At 69.0% G+C, this 26,586-nt stretch overlaps 1 long non-coding RNA gene across 1 annotated transcript; it reads right to left on the bottom strand.

Moving 5' to 3' along the window:
* Window positions 1-298: 298 nt before the first annotated feature.
* On the bottom strand, window positions 299-17,562 carry LOC128828064 (uncharacterized). Its single transcript, XR_008443152.1, has 3 exons — window positions 17,505-17,562; window positions 2,702-2,998; window positions 299-570 (listed from the first exon to the last, which is right to left on the bottom strand). It is a non-coding gene; the product is annotated as an uncharacterized LOC128828064 (long non-coding RNA).
* Between the last annotated feature and the right edge of the window lie 9,024 nt (window positions 17,563-26,586).

Below are 26,586 nucleotides of genomic sequence, written 5' to 3'. Positions count from 1 at the left end.
TTTGGCCTGCAACCAGAGCTAACCCTGTGGAGGGGCATAGCTCAGGTCTGGTGCCATTCAGCCGCCGGGGCTGGCTCTAAGCGCTTTCACCAGCCCGTGCCTCAGTTTCCCCTGTTGTTAAATGGGGGTGACAATCCTGACTCCAGTCCTGTGTGAGGACTGTTACACACAAAATTCTCTGTTACTCACTCACTCTAGGGGTACCTACCCGTTCCCAGTTCCTAGGGCTCAGGCGTAACCTCACGCTCTAGGGCACCCACCTTTACTCTTCCATGGGCTCAGGGAGTAACCTTACACGCTGCAGGTTTGTGGGGTCTTTTACACAGTAATACCCCTCACCTCTATTTATTGACAATCACCACAACAGAATGCACATGCGGCACGTACAATGCTCCCCACTCCCCACTCCCAATAAGGCAGCTGAACTTTTCTTGATGGCCAATCAGGATCAGGTCCATCCGGGGAATTCCAGCTTTTGCCCGGTGTGATTGGCAGGTGTTGAGGTCTGGCAGCTCTGATCTTGGGGCTGTGGCCTGGAGCTGGTGCCAAAGAATTTCCTTTTGGACCCACCTTTAGATAGTGAAACTTGAGTCTTGCTTAGCTCTACCTTAACCATCATTTTACTAAATTATTAAACAATTTTCTAACTCATCCCAGCACATTGTAACACAATTCTTTAGCCAATCATACCCCAGCACCTTCATTGATTCACACTCGCTCTCCCCCACCCTTATTCACTTTCACCAAGTAGTGGGTTGGGGGGGGGGCTCTGGTTGGGGGTGTGGGCTCTGGGGTGGGACTGGGGATGAGGGGTTCAGGGTGCAGGATGGGGCTCCGGACTGGGGCCAAGGAGTTCGGAGGGCTGGATGGGGCTCAGGGCTGGGGCAGGGGGTTGGGGGGTGGGGGGGGTGTGTGCAGGCAGCACTTACCTCAGGCAGCTCCCGGAAGTGGCCGGCATGTTCCTGCATCTCCTAGACGGACGCGTGGCCAGGCAGCTGCCTTAGCCCTGCTGTGCCGCCGACCGGACTTTTAGCGGCCTGGTCAGCCCAGTTCCCCACAGCACAGGGCTGACAGCACAGACACCCCCACCCCCCCGCAGAGCCAGAGGGCACAAAAATGCAGCCCGAGCAGTCTAGTGCACACACACACACCCCGAGCTTCTCCCTCACCCTGGCACCTGGCGCCCCTCTGCCGGCTGGGGCACTCACTGGCTCCTCTTGCGGCTTGTTCAATGGCCTGGTCACCTGGGGGACAGGGGGTACTCGATAGGGATGCAGTACACGGGGTGGGGAGAGGGAATGATTCACTGACTGACATGGAACAACTGACCCACACGCCTCCTCCCTGCCCCACCCCAGTGACCAACACGCCTCCTCCTCCCTGGGCCCACCCCACCCCACTGACCCACATGCCTCCTCCTCCCTGATCCACACGCCTCCTCCCTGCCCCACCCCACTGATCCACACGCCTCCTTCCCCCAACCACAGCCCCACCCTTCATGCCCCCCACTCCACCTCCTCACCCCCTGCCCCCCCATCCCAATCCCTCATCCTGCCCCCCACTTCTTCCAGCTTCTCAGGTCAGGCTAAAATGAAAAGCACATGATGGAAAAAGTGAGGTAGCTGATGGGTGGAGCTGGGGGGACAGGCCTGGGATAGGGGGACAGGCCTGGGGTAGGGGGTGGGGGGCTGATGCAGGGGGCAGACAGAGAAGGCAAACAGGGGACTCCTTGCTGAGCTGTTCCCAGGAGCCTCTGGGGGGCGCTCCAGGCTGGGCACTCCAGGAGGGAGCTGCTGGTGCTGGGAGGGGCCTTTGTTTTGGGGATTGAGGCTGGTGACAGGTGCTAGGGATGCAGCCTGTTCGTACTAGGGGCTACAGCTGTCCTGCCGCATCCCCTTTGCCAGCCTGCCCAGCGAGTGACGAGGGGGTGGGTGTTTGTCTAAGTACAGGTCTGGGAGCCAGGAGCACTGAATACCGGCTCAGGCACACACTGGGCCAGCCCCTCGCCTGCTCTGTGCCTCAATTTCCCCCTCTGTGAAATGGGGGTGATGAACCCGTCACATGGGGGAGCCCCGTGCTAGGCATCATCTGGGTGGCCCAGCTACATCGGCCTAGCGGGCAGAAGCCTGGGAGTCAGGACACCTGGGTTCTATGCCTGGCTCTGACCTGCTGTGGGGGTTAGGGCCAAGAGGTTTGGAGTGTGGGAGGGGTCTCCAAGCTGGGGCAGGGGTTGGGGTGTGGGAGGGGTGAGGGGTGAGGGCTCCAGCTGGCGGTGGCAGGCTCTGGGGTGGGGCTGGGGATGAGGGGTTTGGGGGACAGGGCTCAGGGCTGGGGCCAAAGGGTTCGAAGGGCAGGACAGGGCAGGGGTTGGGATGTGGGAGGGGGTGAGGACTCCGGCTGGGGGTGTAGGCTCTGGGTTGGGGCTGGGGATAAGGTGTGTGGGGTGCGGGAGGGGGCTCTGGGCTGGGGCCAAAGGGTTCAAAGTGTGGGATGGAGCTCAGGGCTGGGGCAGGGGTTAGAGTGTGGGAGAGGGTGAGGGCTCCGGCTAGGGGTGAAGGCTCTGGGTTGGGGCTGGGGATGAGGGGTTTGGGATGCGGGACCGGGCTCAGGGCTGGGGCAGGAGGTTGGGGTGCAGGAGGGGAAGGTGCAGTCACTCCCCTTCCCTGTGCCTGTTTCCCTCCCCCTTGGTCTAGGAGCTCACCTGGGCAGCGCCACCCAAAGAAGGATGATGAGAACCACACAGCTCATGGCATCTATGAGCCAGTGCACCGTCGCTGATCGCTCCTAGCCACGGCTGGCTTTGATGCAGCAGCCTGGGAATGGTGCCCCATCCTAGCTGGGCAGGGCCCATGCCCTCCTTGCCTGGACAATCCCATAGGGCTCCTCTTGAATATGTCCAGGACGCCATCGCTGCAGCCCCGCAGCCACTGTACAGGGGGGAGGAGGGGAGAGATCCCACCATGGGCACAGTAGGCCTGTGTGGGTGTTCGTCTGGCACCTGGAAAGAATGTGGAGGTGTTTCCTTTGGGCCAGCTCCAGCCTGGCCAGGCTCCGAGCTCGGCGCTCCCCTGCCAGCCTCGTGAAGGGTCCTCGAGGGAGTCAGAACACAGGGCAGGGGAGGAGAACGTAACCCTGGAGTGGGGCTGGGGCTGCTTTGCAGCCGAGGGGGGTGTGGGGGGGTGCGTGTGTGCTCCCACATGGGCACTGCTGCCCTCTAGGGATGGAATGCTGTAACTGCACATGGGTGTCTGTGTTTATACCTGGAGCAGACACAAGCGCGAATGCCGCTGAAGCTAGTGAGGATCTGACAGGCTCCATCCCCAGCTGCGCCCTGATGCTGCCCAGCTCTGTGCCTCAGTTTCCCCCTCTGTAGACCAGGAGGATAGCGATACCAGCCCTCCTGCTGTCCCGTTGCAGGCCTGGACCCTTTGTGGCACGGTTCTGGAGGAATAGCTTCATGCAGCAGGGGAAGGCTGGCATCAAGCTGTCTGTGTTTTCAAAGGCCTTCCAGCTCCCTCCCCTCCCCCTGCACTCTGGTGCTGATTACAGGGATCCCGGCACTGTTTTTTATTGGGAACACTTCCCGGCCTCTGCTCCAAGCCCACAACATGGCGTGTTTGCTTTAAAACCTCGCGCTACATCTGTTAGCTTTTTACAAGGCCAAGACAAGAGCTGGGGACGCAGCCAGGGCTGGAGCTCTGCTCCATGTTCCTTTCCTGGCGTGCAAAACAGATGGCGAGCTGGCGGGGCCCTGCACCGTGCCACGGCCAGCAAGTTCCTTTCCCTTAACCCTCAGTGGAAACCCTTCCTGCTGCCAATTGCCAGCCATGCCAGTGTAACAGTGACAGACCCTGGTCATCGGGTTCGAACCTGGGGCCTCTAGAGCTTAGTGCATGAGTGTGGCGAAGTGGGAATGTTCTTAATGTTTTCTCTGAATACTGTGTGGGTGCCTCAGTTTCCCCTATGCAGTTCTTAAGTATCTAGGTGGTGAGATAAGGGTGTGTGATTGTTGGAGAGCCCTAGGGGGCCAGTGTGATGCTGTCTGCACAGAGAATGGCCGACTCCCTGTCTCCTGGCAACTGATGGCCTGGGCCCCTCCCCTGCAAAGATGCCACTGAAGGTGTTGGAGCACAAAGAGATCAAGTGACCTCCTGGCCCGGGAAAGAGACAAAGGCCAGAGGAGATGGGGCTGGAGAGTTTCAGTTGGGGGCTGGCTGGGGATGTGGAGTGAGTGCAGATGGGGTTGTCTGGCTCACTGCCCCCCAAAATGGACCCGGCTGAGGGGTCCTGTTCTCTGTACCTACAAGCTCTGTTTTAGACCATGTTCCTGTCATCTAATAAACCTCTGTTTTACTGGCTGGCTAAGAATCACGTCTGACTGCAAAGTTGAGGTGCAGAACCCTCTGGCTTCCCCAGGACCCCGCCTAGGCAGACTCGCTGTGGGAAGCATACGGAGGGGCAGAGGATGCTGAATGCTCCAAGGTCAGACCCGGGAAGGTGAAGCCATGTGAGCTTCAGTTTGGAGCTGGCTGGGGAGAGGGAGGCCCAGACCTGGGGTCTGGCCTCCCTGGCCCCAAGATGGACCTGACTTAGGCGTTTGGTTTCTGTACCTACAAGCTCTGTTTTGGACTGTGTTCCTGTGGTCTAATAAACCTGTTTTACTGGCTGGCTGAGAGTCAGGTCTGACTGCGGAGTGGGGGTGCAGGGCCCTCTGGCTTCCCCAGAACCCCACCTGTGCGGACTCGCTGTGGGAAGTGTGACGAAGTGGGACTGTTCTTAATGTTTTCCTCAGTTTCCCCTATGCAGTTCTTAAGTATTTAGGCGATGGGATAAGGGTGTATGGTTGCTGCAGAGCAAAGGGCCAGTGTACATAAATGCCTGACACTCTGTCTCCTAGCAACTGGTGGCCTGGGCCCCTCCTCTGCAAAGGTGCCAACTGAAGGTGTTGGAGACAAAGGGATCAGGTGACCTCCTGGCCTGGGAAAGAGACAAAGCCCAGAGAAGGAGGGGCTGGACGGGAGTTTGAAGCTAGCTGGGGACTGGAAGGGAGGGCAGACAGGGGTCTGCCTCGCTGGGCCCCAGAATGGACCCGGCGGAGGGGTCCTGTTTGCTGGACCTACAAGCTCTGTTTTAGACCGTGTTCCTGTCGTCTAATAAACCTTTGTTTTACTGGCTGGCTGAGAGGCACGTCTGACTGCGAAGTGGGGGGTGTAGAACCCTTTGGCTTCCCCAGGGCCCCGCCTGGGCGGACTCGCTCTCGGAAGCGCATGGATTGGCATTTGCTGAATGCTCCCAGGAGAGACCCAGGAGGTGAAGCCGTGTGAGCTTCTTGCCCTGAAGACGGTCTGCTCCAAGGGAGAGGAGTCTTCCCAAAGTCCTGACTGGCTTTGTGGGGAGCAGTTCCAGAGCATCGCCTGGGGACTCCGTGACAGGAAGCACATGGTGTGAGGAGGGGATGCTGAATGCTCTGAGGTCAGACCCAGGAAGGTCGAAGCTGCATAAGCTTCTTGCCTGGAGACAGTTTGCTCAGAGAGAGGAGGCTCCCCCAGAGTCCTGACTGGCTTCGTATGGAGTAGTTCCAGAGCATCGCCCGGTGACAATGAGCCTCTACAGCATGAGCTAAAATCCAACCGGCTGTTAGCTAAGGCTGTAGAGCAGACTCATTAATCTCTAAGTGGTCTCGGTGCCACTAGATGGGACACAACACCACACCCAGGAGGTGTGTGGGTTACATCAGCTTGCAGAGGATTAACTTCATGTCTAGCTTCAGATCCCTGTCTTGGGCTTTGATCGATTGGGGAGGGGAGTCGCCAGGCGTGCTGGGGTGGCTGGGAGCTGTTTGGGCTGAATTGCCACCCCTGTCACCCCACATTCTCCATCACAAAACCCGGGGCTGCAGCAGCTTCCGGGACACTGGGCTCCCCACAGCTCCCATGGGGCAGACCTCAGCTGGGGCAGTTTGCCCCGCCCTGTTCAGGGGCACAGCACGTTCTCCAGCCCCATTCACGGAGCCACGGTCACGTACATGAGCAGTGGATCTGCCCCATTGACATCAGTGCAGCTGGGGGACTCAGCGCCGAAGAAAAGGAGGTCCTAGGTAACTAGCAGCTGAAGCGCTGGGATGAGAACCCTGGGCTCTAAAGCAGCCCCTTATGGCGTCCCCAACTGCTGTCCAGAGGCGAGCGCCTGCCTGCCCTGGCTCCCTGGACTAGGTCTTTTAATCCTCTCTGGGTGGCTCCGTTCCCCGGCGACGCAGGCGCGTTCCTACCAGAGGGGTTTATTGCAGTCTCTGTTTCCCTCCCGTTAACAGCAGGTGGGGGAGAGGTGGGGAGGTGAGGGAGAAGCTAGGAATTGCACATCCGCCCCCCAGAGGCTCGGGGCCCGGCTCTGCTTTCACTTTGGGCCGTTCCCTCCCTCTGACGCTGTTCTGGGCCTGATGTTAAACAAGTTGGCTGGGTTTCAGCCCAACGCCCATTGCAGGACCTCTTGGCGAGGCACCAAGCCCCAGGGCTAAACAGGGCTGCCCTGGGGCTCCCAGCTCCCTGCCCAAACAGCAAAATTTCCTACACACTAACGATATACAAATCTGGGCAGAACAACGGGTTCCAGCAGCTCATGACATTTCCTATCATACCTTACATGGCAGGCTTGGTATGAAATATCCCAACTAGGATGGCTCCGAGGGTTACAGGGAGCTATTTTGAGGGACAGAGTCACAGTGACTCCTGCGCCCAGAGAGGGGGACTGACAAGGGGGGTACCTCGCTCTAGAACCCTCCCCCGGGCTGGAACAAAAGCACCCTCATTGCTCGGGCAAAGGAGGTTGAAATGGCAGCAAAGCAAGAGCTGGGCCTCAACAGTCATTGTCGGAGTGCTGCCTTCCTGTGCCAGAGAGCGACAGAAAACAGCACAATGACCGGAGTCAGAGCAGGTGAGAGTACTGCTTCTTAAAGTGCCAATGCCAGCACTGCAGAGCCCAGCTCCACCACAGCCAGAGCGCCTGTCCCTTCCCCGCAGCCCGCGCCCGAGCGCCGGTCCCTTCCCCGCAGCCCACGCCTGAGCGCCCGTCCCTTCCCCGCAGCCCACGCCTGAGCGCCCGTCCCTTCCCCGCAACCCGCGTCCGAGCGCCCGTCCCTTCCCCGCACCCTGCATCCGAGCGCCCGTCCCTTCCCCGCAGCCCGCGTCCGAGCGCCCGTCCCTTCCCCGCAATCCACGCCTGATCGCCCGTCCCTTCCCCACAACCTGCCTCTGAGCGCCCGTCCCTTCCCCGCAACCTGCCTCTGAGCGCCCGTCCCTTCCCCGCAGCCCGCGTCCGAGCGCCCGTCCCTTCCCCGCAGCCTGCCTCTGAGCGCCCGTCCCTTCCCCGCAGCCCGCGTCCGAGCGCCCGTCCCTTCCCCGCAGCCTGCCTCTGAGCGCCCGTCCAATCCCCGCAACCTGCCTCTGAGCGCCCGTCCCTTCCCCGCAGCCCGCACCCGAGCGCCCGTCCCTTCCCCGCAGCCCACGCCTGAGCGCCCGTCCCTTCCCCGCAGCCCGCGTCGGAGCGCCCGTCCCTTCCCCGCAGCCTGCCTCTGAGCGCCCGTCCCTTCCCCGCAGCCTGCCTCTGAGTGCCCGTCCCTTCCCCGCAGCCCGCGCCCGAGCGCCCGTCCCTTCCCCGCAGCCCACGCCTGAGCGCCCGTCCCTTCCCCGCAGCCCGCGTCTGAGCCCCGGCCCCTTCCCCGCAGCCCGCGTCCGAGCGCCCGTCCCTTCCACGCAGCCCGCGTCCGAGCGCCCGTCCCTTCCCCGCAGCCCACGCCTGAGCGCCCGTCCCTTCCCCGCAGCCCGCGCCCGAGCGCCGGTCCCTTCCCCGCAGCCCGCGTCCGAGCGCCCGTCCCTTCCCCGCAACCTGCCTCTGAGCGCCCGTCCCTTCCCCGCAGCCAGCGCCCGAGCGCCCGTCCCTTCCCCGCAGCCCGCGTCCGAGCGCCTGTCCCTTCCCCGCAGCCCGCGTCGGAGCGCCCGTCCCTTCCCCGCAGCCCGCGTCCGAGCGCCCGTCCCTTCCCCGCAGCCCGCGCCTGAGCGCCCGTCCCTTCCCCGCAGCCTGCCTCTGAGCGCCCGTCCCTTCCCCGCAGCCCGCGCCTGAGCGCCCGTCCCTTCCCCGCAGCCCGCGCCCGAGCGCCTGTCCCTTCCCCGCAACCTGCCTCTGAGCGCCCGTCCCTTCCCCGCAGCCCGCGTCTGAGCGCCCGTCCCTTCCCCGCAGCCCGCGCCTGAGCGCCCGTCCCTTCCCGGCAACCTGCATCTGAGCGCCCGTCCCTTCCCCGCAGCCCGCGTCCGAGCGCCCGTCCCTTCCCCGCAACCTGCCTCTGAGCGCCCGTCCCTTCCCCGCAGCCCGCGTCCGAGCGCCCGTCCCTTCCCCGCAGCCCGCGTCCGAGCGCCCGTCCCTTCCTCGCAGCCCGCGTCCGAGCGCCCGTCCCTTCCCCGCAGCCCGCGTCCGAGCGCCCGTCCCTTCCCCGCAGCCCGCGTCCGAGCGCCCGTCCCTTCCCCGCAGCCCGCGTCCGAGCGCCCGTCCCTTCCCCGCAGCCCGCCTCTGAACGCCCGTCCCTTCCCCGCAGCCCGCGTCTGAGCGCCCGTCCCTTCCCCGCAACCTGCCTCTGAGCGCCCGTCCCTTCCCCGCAGCCCGCGCCTGAGCGCCCGTCCCTTCCCCGCAGCCTGCCTCTGAGCGCCCGTCCCTTCCCCGCAGCCCGCGCCTGAGCGCCCGTCCCTTCCCCGCAGCCCGCGCCCGAGCGCCTGTCCCTTCCCCGCAACCTGCCCCTGAGCGCCCGTCCCTTCCCCGCAGCCCGCGCCCGAGCGCCCGTCCCTTCCCCGCAGCCCACGCCTGAGCGCCCGTCCCTTCCCCGCAGCCCGCGTCGGAGCGCCCGTCCCTTCCCCGCAGCCTGCCTCTGAGTGCCCGTCCCTTCCCCGCAGCCCGCGCCCGAGCGCCCGTCCCTTCCCCGCAGCCCACGCCTGAGCGCCCGTCCCTTCCCCGCAGCCCGCGTCTGAGCCCCGGCCCCTTCCCCGCAGCCCGCGTCCGAGCGCCCGTCCCTTCCACGCAGCCCGCGTCCGAGCGCCCGTCCCTTCCCCGCAACCTGCCTCTGAGCGCCCGTCCCTTCCCCGCAGCCCGCGCCCGAGCGCCCGTCCCTTCCCCGCAGCCCGCGTCCGAGCGCCTGTCCCTTCCCCGCAGCCCGCGTCGGAGCGCCCGTCCCTTCCCCGCAGCCCGCGTCCGAGCGCCCGTCCCTTCCCCGCAGCCCGCGCTTGAGCGCCCGTCCCTTCCCCGCAGCCTGCCTCTGAGCGCCCGTCCCTTCCCCGCAGCCCACGCCTGAGCGCCCGTCCCTTCCCCGCAGCCCGCGCCCGAGCGCCTGTCCCTTCCCCGCATCCTGCCTCTGAGCGCCCGTCCCTTCCCCGCAACCTGCCTCTGAGCGCCCGTCCCTTCCCCGCAGCCCGCGCCTGAGCGCCCGTCCCTTCCCCGCAGCCTGCCTCTGAGCGCCCGTCCCTTCCCCGCAGCCCGCGCCTGAGCGCCCGTCCCTTCCCCGCAGCCCGCGCCCGAGCGCCTGTCCCTTCCCCGCAACCTGCCTCTGAGCGCCCGTCCCTTCCCCGCAGCCCGCGTCTGAGCGCCCGTCCCTTCCCCGCAGCCCGCGCCTGAGCGCCCGTCCCTTCCCGTCAACCTGCATCTGAGCGCCCGTCCCTTCCCCGCAGCCCGCGTCCGAGCGCCCGTCCCTTCCCCGCAACCTGCCTCTGAGCGCCCGTCCCTTCCCCGCAGCCCGCGTCCGAGCGCCCGTCCCTTCCCCGCAGCCCGCGTCCGAGCGCCCGTCCCTTCCTCGCAGCCCGCGTCCGAGCGCCCGTCCCTTCCCCGCAGCCCGCGTCCGAGCGCCCGTCCCTTCCCCGCAGCCCGCGTCCGAGCGCCCGTCCCTTCCCCGCAGCCCGCGTCCGAGCGCCCGTCCCTTCCCCGCAGCCCGCCTCTGAACGCCCGTCCCTTCCCCGCAGCCCGCGTCTGAGCGCCCGTCCCTTCCCCGCAACCTGCCTCTGAGCGCCCGTCCCTTCCCCGCAGCCCGTGTCTGAGCGCCCGTCCCTTCACCGCAACCTGCCTCTGAGCGCCGGTCCCTTCCCCGCAGCCCAAGTCCGAGCACCCGTCCCTTCCCCGCAGCCCGAGTCTGAGCGCCTGTCCCTTCCCCGCAGCCCGAGTCCGAGCGCCCGTCCCTTCCCCGCAGCCCGCTTCTGAGCGCCCGTCCCTTCCCCGCAACCTGCCTCTGAGCGCCTGTCCCTTCCCCGCAGCCCCCGTCCGAGCGCCCGTCCCTTCCCCGCAACCTGCCTCTGAGCGCCCGTCCCTTCCCCGCAGCCCGCGTCCGAGCGCCCGTCCCTTCCCCGCAGCCCGCGTCCGAGCGCCCGTCCCTTCCCCGCAACCTGCCTCTGAGCGCTGGTCCCTTCCCCGCAACCTGCCTCTGAGCGCCCGTCCCTTCCCCGCAACCTGCCTCTGAGCGCCCGTCCCTTCCCCGCAGCCCGCGTCCGAGCGCCCGTCCCTTCCCCGCAACCTGCCTCTGAGCGCCCGTCCCTTCCCCGCAACCTGCCTCTGAGCGCCCGTCCCTTCCCCGCAGCCCGCGCCTGAGCGCCCGTCCCTTCCCCGCAGCCTGCCTCTGAGCTCCCGTCCCTTCCCCGCAGCCCGCGCCTGAGCGCCCGTCCCTTCCCCGCAGCCCGCGCCCGAGCGACTGTCCCTTCCCCGCAACCTGCCTCTGAGCGCCCGTCCCTTCCCCGCAGCCCGCGTCTGAGCGCCCGTCCCTTCCCCGCAGCCCGCGCCTGAGCGCCCGTCCCTTCCCGGCAACCTGCATCTGAGCGCCCGTCCCTTCCCCGCAGCCCGCGTCCGAGCGCCCGTCCCTTCCCCGCAACCTGCCTCTGAGCGCCCGTCCCTTCCCCGCAGCCCGCGTCCGAGCGCCCGTCCCTTCCCCGCAGCCCGCGTCCGAGCGCCCGTCCCTTCCCCGCAGCCCGCGTCCGAGCGCCCGTCCCTTCCCCGCAGCCCGCCTCTGAGCGCCCGTCCCTTCCCCGCAGACCGCGTCTGAGCGCCCGTCCCTTCCCCGCAACCTGCCTCTGAGCGCCCGTCCCTTCCCCGCAGCCCGCGTCTGAGCGCCCGTCCCTTCACCGCAACCTGCCTCTGAGCGCCGGTCCCTTCCCCGCAGCCCGAGTCCGAGCACCCGTCCCTTCCCCGCAGCCGGAGTCCGAGCGCCCGTCCCTTCCCCGCAGCCCGCGTCTGAGCGCCTGTCCCTTCCCCGCAGCCGGAGTCCGAGCGCCCGTCCCTTCCCCGCAGCCCGCGTCTGAGCGCCCGTCCCTTCCCCGCAACCTGCCTCTGAGCGCCTGTCCCTTCCCCGCAGCCCGCGTCTGAGCGCCCGTCCCTTCCCCGCAACCTGCCTCTGAGCGCCCGTCCCTTCCCCGCAGCCCGCGTCCGAGCGCCCGTCCCTTCCCCGCAACCTGCCTCTGAGCGCCCGTCCCTTCCCCGCAACCTGCCTCTGAGCGCCCGTCCCTTCCCAGCAGCCCGCGTCCGAGCGCCCGTCCCTTTCCCGCAACCTGCCTCTGAGCGCCCGTCCCTTCCCCGCAGCCCGCGTCCGAGCGACCGTCCCTTCCCCGCAGACCGCGTCTGAGCGCCCGTCCCTTCCCCGCAGCCCGCGTCTGAGCGCCCGTCCCTTCCCCGCAGCCCGTGTCCGAGCGCCCGTCCCTTCCCCGCAGCCCGCGTCTGAGCGCCCGTCCCTTCCCCGCAACCTGCATCCGAGCGCCCGTCCCTTCCCCGCAGCCCGCGTCCGAGCGCCCGTCCCTTCCCCGCAACCTGCCTCTGAGCGCCCGTCCCTTCCCCGCAGCCCGCGTCCGAGAGCCCGTCCCTTCCCCGCAGCCCGCGTCCAAGCGCCCGTCCCTTCCCCGCAGCCCGCGTCCGAGCGCCCGTCCCTTCCCCGCAGCCCGCGTCCGAGCGCCCGTCCCTTCCCAGCAGCCCGCCTCTGAGCGCCCGTCCCTTCCCCGCAACCTGCCTCTGAGCGCCCGTCCCTTCCCTGCAGCCCGCGTCTGAGCGCCCGTCCCTTCCCCGCAGCCCGCGCCTGAGCGCCTGTCCCTTCCCCGCAACCCGCGTCCGAGCGCCCGTCCCTTCCCTGCAACCCACATCTGAGCGCCGGTCCCTTCCCCGCAACCCGCGTCTGAGCGCCCGTCCCTTCCCCGCAGCCCGTGTCTGAGCGCCCGTCCCTTCCCTGCAGCCCGCGTCTGAGCGCCCGTCCCTTCCCCGCAACTCGCGTCTGAGCGCCTGTCCCTTCCCCGCAACCCGCGTCCGAGCGCCCGTCCCTTCCCCGCAGCCCGCGTCGGAGTGCCAGTCCCTTCCCCTCAGCCCGCGTCGGAGCGCCCGTCCCTTCCCCGCAGCCCGCGTCCGAGCGCCCGTCCCTTCCCCGCAACCTGCCTCTGAGCGCCCGTCCCTTCCCCGCAGCCCGCGTCCGAGCGCCCGTCCCTTCCCCGCAACCTGCCTCTGAGCGCCCGTCCCTTCCCCGCAGCCCGCGTCGGAGCGCCCGTCCCTTCCCCGCAGCCCGCGTCCGAGCGCCCGTCCCTTCCCCGCAGCCCACGCCTGAGCGCCCGTCCCTTCCCCCAAGCCCGAGTCCGAGCGCCCGTCCCTTCTCCGCAACCTGCCTCTGAGCGCCCGTCCCTTCCCCACAACCTGCCTCTGAGCGCCCGTCCCTTCCCCGCAGCCCGCGTCCGAGCGCCCGTCCCTTCCCCGCAACCTGCCTCTGAGCGCTCGTCCCTTCCCCGCAGCTCGCGTCTGAGCGCCCGTCCCTTCCCCGCAACCTGCCTCTGAGCGCCGGTCCCTTCCCCGCAGCCTGAGTCCGAGCGCCCGTCCCTTCCCCGCAGCCCGCGTCTGAGCGCCTGTCCCTTCCCCGCAGCCCGAGTCCGAGGGCCGTCCCTTCCCCGCAGCCCGCGTCTGAGCGCCCGTCCCTTCCCCGCAACCTGCCTCTGAGCGCCTGTCCCTTCCCCGCAGCCCGCGCCTGAGCGCCTGTCCCTTCCCCGCAGCCCGCGTCTGAGCGCCCGTCCCTTCCCCGCAACCTGCCTCTGAGCGCCCGTCCCTTCCCCGCAGCCCGCGTCGGAGCGCCCGTCCCTTCCCCGCAACCTGCCTCTGAGCGCCCGTCCCTTCCCCGCAGCCCGCGTCCGAGTGCCCGTCCCTTCCCCGCAACCTGCCTCTGAGCGCCGGTCCCTTCCCCGCAACCTGCCTCTGAGCGCCCGTCCCTTCCCCGCAACCTGCCTCTGAGCGCCCGTCTCTTCCCCGCAGCCCGCGTCCGAGCGCCCGTCCGTTCCCCGCAACCTGCCTCTGAGCGCCCGTCCCTTCCCCGCAGCCCGCATCCGAGCGCCCGTCCCTTCCCCGCAACCTGCCTCTGAGCGCCGGTCCCTTCCCCGCAACCTGCCTCTGAGCGCCCGTCCCTTCCCCGCAGCCCACGCCTGAGCGCCCGTCCCTTCCCCGCAGCCCGCGCCTGAGCGCCCGTCCCTTCCCCGCAGCCCGCGCCTGAGCGCCCGTCCCTTTCCAGCAACCTGCCTCTGAGCGCCTGTCCCTTCCCCGCAGCCCACGCCTGAGCGCCCGTCCCTTCCCAGCAACCTGCCTCTGAGCGCCCGTCCCTTCCCCGCAGCCCGAGTCCGAGCACCCGTCCCTTCCCCGCAGCCCGCGTCTGAGCGCCCGTCCCTTCCCCGCAACCTGCCTCTGAGCGCCCGTCCCTTCCCCGCAGCCCGCGTCCGAGCGCCCGTCCCTTCCCCGCAGCCCGCGTCTGAGTGCCAGTCCCTTCCCCGCAACCTGCCTCTGAGCGCCCGTTCCTTCCCCGCAGCCCACGCCTGAGCGCCCGTCCCTTCCCCGCAACCTGCCTCTGAGCGCCCGTCCCTTCCCCGCAGCCTACCTCTGAGCGCCTGTCCCTTCCCCGCAGCCCGCGTCCGAGCGCCCGTCCCTTCCCCACAGCCCGCGTCCGAGCGCCCGTCCCTTCCCCGCAGCCCGCGTCTGAGTGCCAGTCCCTTCCCCGCAACCTGCCTCTGAGCGCCCGTCCCTTCCCCGCCGCCCGCGCCTGAGCGCCCGTCCCTTCCCCGCAACCTGCCTCTGAGCGCCCGTCCCTTCCCCGCAGCCCGCATCTGAGCGCCCGTCCCTTCCCCGCAACCTGCCTCTGAGCGCCCGTCCCTTCCCCGCAGCCCACGCCTGAGCGCCCGTCCCTTCCCCGCAACCTGCCTCTGAGCGCCCGTCCCTTCCCCGCAGCCCGCGTCCGAGCGCCCGTCCCTTCCCCGCAGCCCGCGTCTGAGCGCCTGTCCGTTCCCCGCAGCCCGAGTCCGAGCGCCCGTCGCTTCCCCGCAGCCCGCATCTGAGCGCCCGTCCCTTCCCCGCAACCTGCCTCTGAGCGCCTGTCCCTTCCCCGCAGCCCGCGCCTGAGCGCCCGTCCCTTCCCCGCAGCCCGCGTCTGAGCGCCCGTCCCTTCCCCGCAACCTGCCTCTGAGCGCCCGTCCCTTCCCCGCAGCCCACGCCTGAGCGCCCGTCCCTTCCCAGCAACCTGCCTCTGAGCGCCCGTCCCTTCCCTGCAGCCCGCGTCCGAGCGCCCGTCCCTTACACCCAGCCCGCGTCTGAGCGCCCGTCCCTTCCCCGCAACCTGCCTCTGAGCGCCCGTCCCTTCCCCGCAGCCCGCGTCCGAGAGCCCGTCCCTTCCCCGCAGCCCGCGTCCAAGCGCCCGTCCCTTCCCCGCAGCCCGCGTCCGAGCGCCCGTCCCTTCCCCGCAGCCCGCGTCCGAGCGCCCGTCCCTTCCCCGCAGCCCGCCTCTGAGCGCCCGTCCCTTCCCCGCAACCTGCCTCTGAGCGCCCGTCCCTTCCCTGCAGCCCGCGTCTGAGCGCCCGTCCCTTCCCCGCAGCCCGCGCCTGAGCGCCTGTCCCTTCCCCGCAACCCGCGTCCGAGCGCCCGTCCCTTCCCTGCAACCCACATCTGAGCGCCGGTCCCTTCCCCGCAACCCGCGTCTGAGCGCCCGTCCCTTCCCCGCAGCCCGTGTCTGAGCGCCCGTCCCTTCCCTGCAGCCCGCGTCTGAGCGCCCGTCCCTTCCCCGCAACTCGCGTCTGAGCGCCTGTCCCTTCCCCGCAACCCGCGTCCGAGCGCCCGTCCCTTCCCCGCAGCCCGCGTCGGAGTGCCAGTCCCTTCCCCTCAGCCCGCGTCGGAGCGCCCGTCCCTTCCCCGCAGCCCGCGTCCGAGCGCCCGTCCCTTCCCCGCAACCTGCCTCTGAGCGCCCGTCCCTTCCCCGCAGCCCGCGTCCGAGCGCCCGTCCCTTCCCCGCAACCTGCCTCTGAGCGCCCGTCCCTTCCCCGCAGCCCGCGTCGGAGCGCCCGTCCCTTCCCCGCAGCCCGCGTCCGAGCGCCCGTCCCTTCCCCGCAGCCCACGCCTGAGCGCCCGTCCCTTCCCCCAAGCCCGAGTCCGAGCGCCCGTCCCTTCTCCGCAACCTGCCTCTGAGCGCCCGTCCCTTCCCCACAACCTGCCTCTGAGCGCCCGTCCCTTCCCCGCAGCCCGCGTCCGAGCGCCCGTCCCTTCCCCGCAACCTGCCTCTGAGCGCTCGTCCCTTCCCCGCAGCTCGCGTCTGAGCGCCCGTCCCTTCCCCGCAACCTGCCTCTGAGCGCCGGTCCCTTCCCCGCAGCCTGAGTCCGAGCGCCCGTCCCTTCCCCGCAGCCCGCGTCTGAGCGCCTGTCCCTTCCCCGCAGCCCGAGTCCGAGGGCCGTCCCTTCCCCGCAGCCCGCGTCTGAGCGCCCGTCCCTTCCCCGCAACCTGCCTCTGAGCGCCTGTCCCTTCCCCGCAGCCCGCGCCTGAGCGCCTGTCCCTTCCCCGCAGCCCGCGTCGGAGCGCCCGTCCCTTCCCCGCAACCTGCCTCTGAGCGCCCGTCCCTTCCCCGCAGCCCGCGTCCGAGTGCCCGTCCCTTCCCCGCAACCTGCCTCTGAGCGCCGGTCCCTTCCCCGCAACCTGCCTCTGAGCGCCCGTCCCTTCCCCGCAACCTGCCTCTGAGCGCCCGTCTCTTCCCCGCAGCCCGCGTCCGAGCGCCCGTCCGTTCCCCGCAACCTGCCTCTGAGCGCCCGTCCCTTCCCCGCAGCCCGCATCCGAGCGCCCGTCCCTTCCCCGCAACCTGCCTCTGAGCGCCGGTCCCTTCCCCGCAACCTGCCTCTGAGCGCCCGTCCCTTCCCCGCAGCCCACGCCTGAGCGCCCGTCCCTTCCCCGCAGCCCGCGCCTGAGCGCCCGTCCCTTCCCCGCAGCCCGCGCCTGAGCGCCCGTCCCTTTCCAGCAACCTGCCTCTGAGCGCCTGTCCCTTCCCCGCAGCCCACGCCTGAGCGCCCGTCCCTTCCCAGCAACCTGCCTCTGAGCGCCCGTCCCTTCCCCGCAGCCCGAGTCCGAGCACCCGTCCCTTCCCCGCAGCCCGCGTCTGAGCGCCCGTCCCTTCCCCGCAACCTGCCTCTGAGCGCCCGTCCCTTCCCCGCAGCCCGCGTCCGAGCGCCCGTCCCTTCCCCGCAGCCCGCGTCTGAGTGCCAGTCCCTTCCCCGCAACCTGCCTCTGAGCGCCCGTTCCTTCCCCGCAGCCCACGCCTGAGCGCCCGTCCCTTCCCCGCAACCTGCCTCTGAGCGCCCGTCCCTTCCCCGCAGCCTACCTCTGAGCGCCTGTCCCTTCCCCGCAGCCCGCGTCCGAGCGCCCGTCCCTTCCCCGCAGCCCGCGTCCGAGCGCCCGTCCCTTCCCCGCAGCCCGCGTCTGAGTGCCAGTCCCTTCCCCGCAACCTGCCTCTGAGCGCCCGTCCCTTCCCCGCCGCCCGCGCCTGAGCGCCCGTCCCTTCCCCGCAACCTGCCTCTGAGCGCCCGTCCCTTCCCCGCAGCCCGCATCTGAGCGCCCGTCCCTTCCCCGCAACCTGCCTCTGAGCGCCCGTCCCTTCCCCGCAGCCCACGCCTGAGCGCCCGTCCCTTCCCCGCAACCTGCCTCTGAGCGCCCGTCCCTTCCCCGCAGCCCGCGTCCGAGCGCCCGTCCCTTCCCCGCAGCCCGCGTCTGAGCGCCTGTCCGTTCCCCGCAGCCCGAGTCCGAGCGCCCGTCGCTTCCCCGCAGCCCGCATCTGAGCGCCCGTCCCTTCCCCGCAACCTGCCTCTGAGCGCCTGTCCCTTCCCCGCAGCCCGCGCCTGAGCGCCCGTCCCTTCCCCGCAGCCCGCGTCTGAGCGCCCGTCCCTTCCCCGCAACCTGCCTCTGAGCGCCCGTCCCTTCCCCGCAGCCCACGCCTGAGCGCCCGTCCCTTCCCAGCAACCTGCCTCTGAGCGCCCGTCCCTTCCCTGCAGCCCGCGTCCGAGCGCCCGTCCCTTACACCCAGCCCGCGTCTGAGCGCCCGTCCCTTCCCCGCAGCCCGAGTCCGAGTGCCCGTCCCTTCCCCGCAGCCCGCGTCCGAGCGCCCGTCCCTTCCCCGCAACCTGCCTCTGAGCGCCCGTCCCTTCCCCGCAGCCCGCGTCTGAGCGCCTGTCCCTTACCCGCAGCCCGAGTCCGAGCGCCCGTCCCTTCCCCGCAGCCCGCGTCTGAGCGCCCGTCCCTTCCCCGCAACCTGCCTCTGAGCGCCTGTCCCTTCCCCGCAGCCCGCGCCTGAGCGCCTGTCCCTTCCCCACAGCCCTCGTCCGAGCGCCCGTCCCTTCCCCGCAACCTGCCTCTGAGCGCCCGTCCCTTCCCCACAGCCCGCGTCCGAGCGCCCGTCCCTTCCCCGCAACCTGCCTCTGAGCGCCCGTCCCTTCCCCGCAGCCCGCGTCCGAGCGCCCGTCCCTTCCCCGCAACCTGCCTCTGAGCGCCAGTCCCTTCCCAGCAACCTGCCTCTGAGCGCCCGTCCCTTCCACGCAGCCCGTGTCTGAGCGCCCGTCCCTTTCCTGCAGCCTGCGTCTGAGCGCCTGTCCCTTCCCCGCAGCCCGCGTCTGAGCGCCCGTCCCTTCCCCGCAACCCGCGTCCGAGCGCCCGTCCCTTCCCCGCAGCCCGCGTCCGAGCGCCCGTCCCTTCCCCGCAGCCCACGCCTGAGCGCCCGTCCCTTCCCCGCAGCCCGCGTCTGAGCGCCCGTCCCTTCAACGCAACCTGCCTCTGAGCGCTGGTCCCTTCCCCGCAGCCTGCTTCTGAGCGCCCGTCCCTTCCCCGCAGCCTACCTCTGAGCGCCTGTCCCTTCCCCGCAGCCCGCGTCCGAGCGCCCGTCCCTTCCCCGCAGCCCGCGTCCGAGCGCCCGTCCCTTCCCCGCAGCCCACGTCTGAGTGCCAGTCCCTTCCCCGCAACCTGCCTCTGAGCGCCCGTCCCTTCCCCGCAGCCCGCGCCTGAGCGCCCGTCCCTTCCCCGCAACCTGCCTCTGAGCGCCCGTCCCTTCCCCGCAGCCCGCGTCTGAGCGCCCGTCCCTTCCCCGCAACCTGCCTCTGAGCGCCCGTCCCTTCCCCGCAGCCCACGCCTGAGCGCCCGTCCCTTCCCCGCAACCTGCCTCTCAGCGCCCGTCCCTTCCCCGCAGCCCGCGTCCGAGCGCCCGTCCCTTCCCCGCAGCCCGCGTCTGAGTGCCAGTCCCTTCCCGGCAACCTCCCTCTGACCGCCCGTCCCTTCCCCGCAACCTGCCTCTGAGCGCCCGTCCCTTCCCCGCAGCCCGCGTCCGAGCGCCCGTCCCTTCCCCGCAACCTGCCTCTGAGCGCCCGTCCCTTCCCCGCAGCCCGCGTCCGAGTGCCCGTCCCTTCCCCGCAACCTGCCTCTGAGCGCCCGTCCCTTCTCCGCAGCCCGCGTCCGAGCGCCCGTCCCTTCCCCGCAGCCCGCATCCGAGCGCCCGTCCCTTCCCCGCAACCTGCCTCTGAGCACCCGTCTCTTCCCCGCAGCCCGCGTCCGAGCGCCCGTCCCTTCCCCGCAACCTGCCTCTGAGCGCCCGTCCCTTCCCCACAGCCCGCGTCCGAGCGCCCGTCCCTTCCCCGCAACCTGCCTCTGAGCGCCCGTCCCTTCCCCGCAGCCCGCGTCCGAGCGCCCGTCCCTTCCCCGCAGCCCACGCCTGAGCGCCCGTCCCTTCCCCGCAGCCCGCGTCTGAGCGCCCGTCCCTTCAACGCAACCTGCCTCTGAGCGCTGGTCCCTTCCCCGCAGCCTGCTTCTGAGCGCCCGTCCCTTCCCCGCAGCCTACCTCTGAGCGCCTGTCCCTTCCCCGCAGCCCGCGTCCGAGCGCCCGTCCCTTCCCCGCAGCCCGCGTCCGAGCGCCCGTCCCTTCCCCGCAGCCCGCGTCTGAGTGCCAGTCCCTTCCCCGCAACCTGCCTCTGAGCGCCCGTCCCTTCCCCGCAGCCCGCGCCTGAGCGCCCGTCCCTTCCCCGCAACCTGCCTCTGAGCGCCCGTCCCTTCCCCGCAGCCCGTGTCTGAGCGCCCGTCCCTTCCCCGCAACCTGCCTCTGAGCGCCCGTCCCTTCCCCGCAGCCCACGCCTGAGCGCCCGTCCCTTCCCCGCAACCTGCCTCTGAGCGCCCGTCCCTTCCCCGCAGCCCGCGTCCGAGCGCCCGTCCCTTCCCCGCAGCCCGCGTCTGAGTGCCAGTCCCTTCCCGGCAACCTCCCTCTGACCGCCCGTCCCTTCCCCGCAACCTGCCTCTGAGCGCCCGTCCCTTCCCCGCAGCCCGCGTCCGAGCGCCCGTCCCTTCCCCGCAACCTGCCTCTGAGCGCCCGTCCCTTCCACGCAGCCCGCGTCCGAGCGCCCGTCCCTTCCCCGCAACCTGCCTCTGAGCGCCCGTCCCTTCCCCGCAGCCCGCATCCGAGCGCCCGTCCCTTCCCCGCAGCCCGCGTCCGAGCGCCCGTTCCTTCCCCGCAGCCCGCGTCCGAGCGCCCGTCCCTTCCCCGCAGCCCGCATCCGAGCGCCCGTCCCTTCCCCGCAACCTGCCTCTGAGCGCCCGTCTCTTTCCCGCAGCCCGCGTCCGAGCGCCCGTCCCTTCCCCGCAACCTGCCTCTGAGCGCCGGTCCCTTCCCCGCAGCCCGCGTCCGAGCGCCCGTCCCTTCCCCGCAACCTGCCTCTGAGCGCCCGTCTCTTCCCCGCAGCCCACGCCTGAGCGCCCGTCCCTTTCCCGCAACCTGCCTCTGAGCGCCCGTCCCTTCCCCGCAGCCCGCGCCTGAGCGCCCATCCCTTTCCAGCAACCTGCCTCTGAGCGCCTGTCCCTTCCCCGCAGCCCACGCCTGAGCGCCCGTCCCTTCCCAGCAACCTGCCTCTGAGCGCCCGTCCCTTCCCCGCAGCCCGCGTCCGAGCGCCCGTCCCTTCCACGCAGCCCGCGTCTGAGCGCCCGTCCCTTCCCCGCAACCTCCCTCTGAGCGCCCGTCCCTTCCCCGCAGCCCGCGTCCCAGCGCCCGTCCCTTCCCCGCAGTCCTCGTCTGAGCGCCTGTCCCTTACCCGCAGCCCGAGTCCGAGCGCCCGTCCCTTCCCCGCAGCCCGCGTCTGAGCGCCCGTCTGTGACGAACTGGGCCTGTTCTCACTGTGGTCTGTGAATGCTGACAGGGGAGTGTGACTAGGATGGTCTGCATTGCAGGATGGGATCTGCCCGAGGGCGCATACCTGAGTGTGTAACATGAGAACCCAGGAAGGGGTTGAAGGGGAGGCGACTCCTTAGCCCGGGAAACTGAACAAAGGCTGTGGGAGGGGTCGCTGAAGGCAGAGTGCTGGAAGCAGGCAGGGAGAGAGGGCTGGGGGGCAGAGATGGCTCTGACCTCCCAAGGGGGGCTGGGCTGGGATGCCCGGGGACCCCAAGATGGACCTAACTGAGGGGGTCCCTGTTGTCTGTGCCTGCAAGACCTGTCTTGGACTGTATTCCTGTCATCCAAATAAACCTTCTGCTTTACTGGCTGGCTGCCAGTCATGGTGAATCGCAGGAAGCCGGGGGTGCAGGGCCCTGAGTCCCCCAATACTCCGTGACAACTGGTGGCAGCGGTGGGATCTACTGCACCCCGTGGACGGCGCTTCCTGCAGTAAGTGACTGGGGAGCAGTAAAACGAAGGGGGATTGACGGGGACCAGGCGTGCTGAAGAGTGAGAGAGAGACGGTTATTACCCCTGGGAGTGTGTGACCAGCGAGAAGGACTTTTGCAGTAACAGGGTCCCCCGGGGGGATCGCAGCGAGTGGTCCCAGCGGCGGAGGAGTCTGCAGCTCGACCCTGGCAGAGAGGCGGTGACCTCGAGAAGGGCTGGCACACTAGGGGGCCCCCTGGGAACTGTGGGGAGCTGTGAGCACACAGGCCGGTGAGTGGCCAGCAGGAAGATGTATGCCAAGCGGCTTAAGAGCGACCTGGTGGAGCTGTGCAAGCAGAGGCGGCTGCGCATTGGGAGGCTCACCAAAGAACAGCTCATTGCCCAGCTGGAGGCGGAAGATCGCGCGAATGAACTGATCCCTGTGTCTCAGGGAAGCAGCCTGGCAAATGCAGCGCAGGCACCAGTGTCTGTCCCAGCTGGGAGTGGTCAGCCGGCTGCTGAGGGCTTCCCGAGACCCCTCCTTCCTATGCCTAGGGGAAGGGTGGGGAGGAGCCCAGCAAATACCGAGGGCGCCGTGACCCCCCCGGCCAGCAGGGGGTCCCCCCGGCGAAGCTCGCCGGCCAGCAGAGGATCCTCCCGGCGGCGTTCGGCATCCGGGGAGCGGAATTGGCTGGAATGGGAGAAAGAGCTAAAACTGAGGGAGCTGGAGGATCGTGAACAACAGAGACAGCATGAAGAGAGACAGCGTCAGCATGAACGGGAGGAGAAAGAGAGACAGCATCAGCGTGAACGGGAGGAGAAAGAGAGACAGCATCAGCGTGAAGAGAGACAGAGACAGCATGAACGGGAGGAGAAAGAGAGACAGAGACAGGAGAATGAGAGACAGCATCAGCGTGAACTGGAACTGGCGAGACTGAGGGGCAGCGAACCCCCGGCTGCGGTGAGTGAGGGGGGACCCAGGACTGCACGGAGCTTTGATAAGTGCATCATGGCCCCATACAAGGAGGGGGAGGACATGGATGACTTCCTGGAGGCCTTTGAGACGGCCTGCGAGCTGCACCAGGTTGATCCCGCGGACAGACTCCGGGTCCTTACCCCCTTACTGGACCCCAAAGCCGTGGCATTGTACCGCCAACTGGAAGAGGCAGAGAAAGGGGACTACGAGCTATTCAAAAAGGCCCTGCTACGGGAGTTTGGGCTGACTCCTGAGATGTACCGGGAAAGGTTCCGGAATCAGGATAAAACCCCTGAGATCTCATATCTGCAACTAGCCGCCCGCATGGAAGGATACGCCAGCAAGTGGGCTGATGGGGCCCAGACGAAGGAGGACCTGGTCAAACTGCTGGTACTGGAGCAACTGTATGAGCGGTGCCCATCTGACCTGAGGCTGTGGTTGGTGGACAGAAAGCCAGAGAACCCGCGATAGGCAGGCCGGCTGGCCGATGAGTTCGTAAAGAGCCGGTCAGGAGATAAAAGGGAGGAGTCCCAAAGGAGCAATCCCACCACAACGCAGAGAGAGAGTCACCATGGGACCTCCCCGTGGGAAAATACAGAAAAACCCCATCAGAGGGGAACATCCGGCATCAGGACCATCCGACCCACTCAAGGGGACCCATGGGACATGGGCTGCTACCACTGTGGCCAAAAGGGCCACATACGGGCCCAGTGCCCCAGGCTCAGGGACAGACTGAGCAGGCCGAACCCACAGAGGGTTGACTGGGTAGAGACCCAGCCCGGCGAGAGGCAGCATTCCCAGGGAAGGGGGGCTGGCAGAGTACCACCTGCTAAGGAGGGAGGAGAGCCCCAGGCTAGCTTCTCTGGGGGGCCAGATGCTCCGGATTCAAAGTTCTCCGTTTACAGGGTTGGCGCGGGGCTGTCCCTGCGGAGCGAGTGCCTTGTTCCCCTGGAGGTGGAGGGGAAGAAAGTTTATGGTTACTGGGACACGGGCGCAGAGGTGACACTGGCCCGGCCCGAGGTGGTGGCCCCAGATCGGGTGGTGCCCAACACCTTCCTGACCCTGACCGGGGTGGGCGGGACCCCATTCAAGGTTCCCGTAGCGAGGGTACACCTGAAATGGGGGGCCAAGGAGGGCCCCAAGGACGTGGGAGTGCACCACCATTTGCCCACCGAGGTGTTGATGGGGGGGGATCTAGAGGACTGGCCAAGCAGCCCCCAGACCGCCTTAGTTGTGACCCGCGGTCAGAGCCGGCAAGGGGCACTGCCCCCTGGCCTTGGGGGGGGTGCTTTGCCTGAGGCGCGGGACCCTAAGCTGGTGGGGAGGGAACGCCCAGGGACGCGGCTCAGGGAGGCTGCAGCTTCGGACCCAGCGGGCGAGAAAGAGCAGGTGGCCATCCCCGTCCCACTGCTGAGTTCCAGGCCGAGTTGCAGAGAGATCCCTCCTTGCGGAAGATAAGGGACCTGGCCGACCTCAATGCGGTACAGACCATGGGACGAGGTGGCCAGAAAAGGTTCCTGTGGGAGAAGGGGTTCCTGTACCGAGAATGGGCTCCCCCAGGGAAAATGGAGTCAGGGGAGATCAGGAGGCAGCTGGTGGTACCCCAGAAGTATCGCCGCCAGCTGCTGTGCCAGGCCCATGACATTCCCCTCGCAGGGCACCAGGGAACCTGGCGTACCCAGCAGAGGCTGCTACGGAGCTTTTACTGGCCTGGGGTCTTTGTTACTGTCCGACAGTACTGCGGATCCTGTGACCCCTGTCAGAGGGGGAGGAAGGCCTGGGACAAGGGGAAAACAGCTTTAGGACCCTTGCCCAGCATAGAGGATCCTTTCCAGAGGGTGGCCAAGGTTAAAAGGGCGGCTCTGAACCAAGAGAGCCCAAAGCACAGACCTCCAGACTGGAGCGCTGGGAGAAGACCACAGCCCAGTTGGAACCCCAGAGGTATGGGGGTGGGAAAAGGGCGCAGGCCGCATAAACCTTCCCACATGCGAACTGCGAGTGCCATCAAGCACCCCCGACCTAAGGGGGGGCGTGAAACTGGAGGGGCCTGGTGTAATTCTCACCAAGGAATGGGAGGGATGCGGGGGCATCCATGGGAACGGGGGTAGGTTCGAACTTCCCCGGGTCACTGGCTAAAGTGACCCTGCTCAGTTCGGTCTCGAAGGGGGGAGAGATGTGACGAACTGGGCCTGTTCTCACTGTGGTCTGTGAATGCTGACAGGGGAGTGTGACTAGGATGGTCTGCATTGCAGGATGGGATCTGCCCGAGGGCGCATACCTGAGTGTGTAACATGAGAACCCAGGAAGGGGTTGAAGGGGAGGCGACTCCTTAGCCCGGGAAACTGAACAAAGGCTGTGGGAGGGGTCGCTGAAGGCAGAGTGCTGGAAGCAGGCAGGGAGAGAGGGCTGGGGGGCAGAGATGGCTCTGACCTCCCAAGGGGGGCTGGGCTGGGATGCCCGGGGACCCCAAGATGGACCTAACTGAGGGGGTCCCTGTTGTCTGTGCCTGCAAGACCTGTCTTGGACTGTATTCCTGTCATCCAAATAAACCTTCTGCTTTACTGGCTGGCTGAGAGTCATGGTGAATCGCAGGAAGCCGGGGGTGCAGGGCCCTGAGTCCCCCAATACTCCGTGACACCGTCCCTTCCCCGCAACCTGCCTCTGAGCGCCTGTCCCTTCCCCGCAGCCCGCGCCTGAGCGCCTGTCCCTTCCCCACAGCCCTCGTCCGAGCGCCCGTCCCTTCCCCACAGCCCGCGTCCGAGCGCCCGTCCCTTCCCCGCAACCTGCCTCTGAGCGCCCGTCCCTTCCCCGCAGCCCGCGTCCGAGCGCCCGTCCCTTCCCCGCAACCTGCCTCTGAGCGCCAGTCCCTTCCCAGCAACCTGCCTCTGAGCGCCCGTCCCTTCCACGCAGCCCGTGTCTGAGCGCCCGTCCCTTTCCTGCAGCCTGCGTCTGAGCGCCCGTCCCTTCCCCGCAGCCCGCGTCTGAGCGCCCGTCCCTTCCCCGCAACCCGCGTCCGAGCGCCCGTCCCTTCCCCGCAGCCCGCATCTGAGCGCCCATCCCTTCCCCGCAGCCCGCGTCTGAGCGCCCGTCCCTTCCCCGCAGCCCGCGCCTGAGCGCCCGTCCCTTCCCCGCAACCTGCCTCTGAGCGCCCGTCTCTTCCCCGCAGCCCGCGTCCGAGCGCCCGTCCCTTCCCCGCAACCTGCCTCTGAGTGCCGGTCCCTTCCGCGCAGCCCGCGTCCGAGCGCTCGTCCCTTCCCCGCAACCTGCCTCTGAGCGCCCGTCCCTTCCCCGCAGCCCGCGTCCGAGCGCCCGTCCCTTCCCCGCAGCCCACGCCTGAGCGCCCGTCCCTTCCCCGCAGCCCGCGTCTGAGCGCCCGTCCCTTCAACGCAACCTGCCTCTGAGCGCTGGTCCCTTCCCCGCAGCCTGCTTCTGAGCGCCCGTCCCTTCCCCGCAGCCTACCTCTGAGCGCCCGTCCCTTCCCCGCAGCCCGCGTCCGAGCGCCCGTCCCTTCCCCGCAGCCCGCGTCTGAGTGCCAGTCTCTTCCCCGCAACCTGCCTCTGAGCGCCCGTCCCTTCCCCGCAGCCCGCGGCTGAGTGCCCGTCCCTTCCCCGCAACCTGCCTCTGAGCGCCCGTCCCTTCCCCGCAACCTGCCTCTGAGTGCCCGTCCCTTCCCCGCAACCTGCCTCTGAGCGCCCGTCCCTTCCCCGCAGCCCGCGTCTGAGCGCCCGTCCCTTCCCCGCAACCTGCCTCTGAGCGCCCGTCCCTTCCCCGCAGCCCACGCCTGAGCGCCCGTCCCTTCCCCACAACCTGCCTCTGAGCGCTCGTCCCTTCCCCGCAGCCCGCGCCTGAGTGCCCGTCCCTTCCCCGCAACCTGCCTCTGAGTGCCCGTCCCTTCCCCGCAACCTGCCTCTGAGCGCCCGTCCCTTCCCCGCAGCCCGCGTCCGAGCGCCCGTCTCTTCCCCGCAGCCCGCGTCCGAGCGCCCGTCCCTTCCCCGCAACCTGCCTCTGAGCACCGGTCCCTTCCCCGCAGCCCGCGTCCGAGCGCTCGTCCCTTCCCCGCAACCTGCCTCTGAGCGCCCGTCCCTTCCCCGCAGCCCGCGTCCGAGCGCCCGTCCCTTCCCCGCAGCCCACGCCTGAGCGCCCGTCCCTTCCCCGCAGCCCGCGTCCGAGCGCCCGTCCCTTCCCCGCAGCCCGCGTCCGAGCGCCCGTCCCTTCCCAGCAGCCCGCGTCTGAGCGCCCGTCCCTTCAACGCAACCTGCCTCTGAGCGCTGGTCCCTTCCCCGCAGCCTGCTTCTGAGCGCCCGTCCCTTCCCCGCAGCCTACCTCTGAGCGCCTGTCCCTTCCCCGCAGCCCGCGTCCGAGCGCCCGTCCCTTCCCCGCAGCCCGCGTCCGAGCGCCCGTCCCTTCCCCGCAGCCCGCGTCTGAGTGCCAGTCCCTTCCCCGCAACCTGCCTCTGAGCGCCCGTCCCTTCCCCGCAGCCCGCGCCTGAGCGCCCGTCCCTTCCCCGCAACCTGCCTCTGAGCGCCCGTCCCTTCCCCGCAGCCCGCGTCTGAGCGCCCGTCCCTTCCCCGCAACCTGCCTCTGAGCGCCCGTCCCTTCCCCGCAGCCCACGCCTGAGCGCCCGTCCCTTCCCCGCAACCTGCCTCTGAGCGCCCGTCCCTTCCCCGCAGCCCGC

Source organism: Malaclemys terrapin, chromosome 23, assembly GCF_027887155.1.
Source record: "Malaclemys terrapin pileata isolate rMalTer1 chromosome 23, rMalTer1.hap1, whole genome shotgun sequence".
Lineage (NCBI taxonomy): Eukaryota > Metazoa > Chordata > Testudines > Emydidae > Malaclemys > Malaclemys terrapin.
The sequence above is the reverse complement of the archived record's forward strand: the minus strand, read 5'-3'. Positions and strand labels throughout refer to the sequence as shown.